The 2044-nt window shown below is 39.4% G+C and overlaps 1 non-coding gene across 1 annotated transcript; it reads left to right on the forward strand.

The window, feature by feature from the left end:
- Nucleotides 1-1222: 1222 nt before the first annotated feature.
- LOC122065492 lies at nt 1223-1329 on the forward strand. Its single transcript, XR_006136022.1, has one exon. It is a non-coding gene; the product is annotated as a small nucleolar RNA R71 (small nucleolar RNA).
- Nucleotides 1330-2044: the final 715 nt, after the last annotated feature.

The following is a 2044-nucleotide window of genomic DNA, read 5'->3' on the forward strand; positions in this document are numbered from 1 at the left end:
TGATTCTTTTGATGACCCCTTTTTGTGTACTTGATACGTGAATTGTTATTCTTTTTGTGTAAATATCATGCCTACGGGCCCACATGTATTTATCTATATACTACAATTTGGGTATCAAGTATATTAGCGGTATTTACAGGTAAATTAAGTCTTCCGCTAAACTTTTGAACGTTTATCTTAGATGTGTGTATGCTGTGGTTGGGTATTGTATCAGATGATCCTGGCAGGTTTGGGTTAACCGGAGTTAACCCGATCACTGGTCTGGTTCTGTGTGAACGGGGCGTGACAGCTCTATTGGTACTCTCTATCACTCCTAAGGGCATAAACAACATTACATTAGTTAGAGGGCCCTTGTTGGGTCTGACTTTGTACTATATTCAGTGGTGCATTAGTTGGTGCTTGTGAACTAATAGGCTAATGATGCCTAGGGTTAGGCTCTGGTTGACTGGGTAAAGTTCATTTCTCCCTCTCACACATAATAGAGATAACTTGGGTGAGTTCTCTCCTAAGATTTTGATGGCTTATCATGAGGAGGGCCGTATTTTTTTCCAAGTCACTTATTCTCTTTGCCTCTCCAGTGTTGGTTAACCCAGGGGGTTGCTAATAAGATGATAGGAGAGGGGCCCTAGGAAAACTAGCCTGATGTCCTATATTTGACCTAGGAAAAGTATTTTGAGAAAAAGATTATTGTTCAAAGAGAGGCCTTTGGGGTCCAGGTTGACCTTGATTATGAAAATTGGAAGGCCCTGCTTGGTTGCCCTGATTCGAAGAGAAATTTGGGTGATTTCTCCATCCTAGATTGTAGGTGTTACTATATGGATTATTTTGGTATAGGGCATTAACACTATCATTAGATGTGCCCCTAGAGGTGTAGGGCATTCTTCTATGACATGTCCATGGGACTTGCACCAAGCACAAATCTTAACCAAATTGACTGATGATGGCTCTCTAGGAACAATACCCTCAGTCCTCTTGATTAGGCTATCCAAATGGGCTTCCTTGGCTACTATCTCATTCGCAAAATATCATTTTTCTCCTATGGTTCTTTCACTCTCTTGGGTTGATTCTCACTCATGGGTTTTGTCAGCTAAGTCAAGTAAGAATTCTCATGCCTTTCCTTCATCTGTAAAGGATGTGAATCCCTCAGAGCACAGAGACTATCATTTGTTTAGTTGGGTAATCAATACCCTCATAAATTATTTGACATAAATGCCATAAGTCTAGGCCATGGTGAGGGCATTCTTGGAGTAGATCCTTGAATCTCTCTATAAGTTTGGAAAAGGACTCACTAGGCTTTTGCCTAAATTGAAGGATATCACTTCTAAGCTTATTAGTCTTATGAGTTGGGAAAAACTTCTTAAGGAAGACAACTCTGAACTGTTCCAATGAGGTTATGAAATTTATGGGTAACCCATACAACCACTTCTTAGCTTGGTCTTTTAATGCAAAAGTGATAAACCCTAGCTTAACAACATCATCAGAAAGCTGTTGGATCCTAATTAGAACACATACCTCTTCAAATTCCCTTAGAAATAGGTATGCATCCTCAGAGGTCAACCCATGGAAGTGGGGCAACATAGTGATGTATTGAGATTTGAGTTAAAAATTATTACCCTCGGCTTGTGGTAGAACTATGCAGGAAGGTTGGGCTGTTCTAGAAGGGTAGAACCTATCTTTCGGATATTTAGGTGAAGGGTTTTGATGTTGGTCTCCCATATTGAAAGGTTTTAAAGAGAGTAAATGTATAGGGTTACTACTTGTTGGATCTGTTCTTTCTAACCGATTCTTAGTATTACGTACCCACCTAACACTCATGTAATAGAAAACTACCCACAACTAGAGTAAGACAAGCACAAAAGAATGGATAACAAAACTTTTTTTTTATCATTTTTTTTAATTTTTTGATTTTTTTTTTTGGCTTTTTGAGAGCTTACCGGCAAGGATCTAGGGTTGCTCAGGTCAATTCCTGAGGAACTATCATAGGGTGAAACCTGTCTTTATCATACTGTGAGGCATGACGACCTCCACCGATACAACTATGATT

Source organism: Macadamia integrifolia, unplaced genomic scaffold, assembly GCF_013358625.1.
Source record: "Macadamia integrifolia cultivar HAES 741 unplaced genomic scaffold, SCU_Mint_v3 scaffold2041, whole genome shotgun sequence".
In the NCBI taxonomy this organism is placed as follows: Eukaryota; Viridiplantae; Streptophyta; class Magnoliopsida; order Proteales; family Proteaceae; genus Macadamia; species Macadamia integrifolia.